Consider the following 230-nt stretch of genomic DNA (forward strand, 5'->3'; position numbering starts at 1 on the left):
AGAGAGAGAGAGAGAGAGAGAGAGAGAGACACACACACACACACACATCATATTTTCTGATATATAAGGTACAGCCAAAAGTCACCCTTTGCCTTATATGCTGAAGGTCAGGCTTTGGGTAGACTCCAACATGTTCTAGAAGCAAAAGAACAGGAAGGGTGGCTAGGTTGATGGGGTGTAAGGAGAAATTGCAAGGGTGTATGGAGAAAGTAAGGGGGAGTTAGAAATGG

The 230-nt window shown here is 44.3% G+C and overlaps 1 protein-coding gene across 1 annotated transcript in view; it reads right to left on the reverse strand.

Moving 5' to 3' along the window:
- The window catches only part of LOC106883302 (putative ankyrin repeat protein RBE_0317), a 9,752-nt gene that overhangs the window by 6,933 nt on the left and 2,589 nt on the right, over window positions 1–230 (reverse strand). The window lies entirely within an intron of this gene.

Source organism: Octopus bimaculoides, chromosome 30 (assembly GCF_001194135.2).
Source record: "Octopus bimaculoides isolate UCB-OBI-ISO-001 chromosome 30, ASM119413v2, whole genome shotgun sequence".
NCBI classification, from domain to species: domain Eukaryota; kingdom Metazoa; phylum Mollusca; class Cephalopoda; order Octopoda; family Octopodidae; genus Octopus; species Octopus bimaculoides.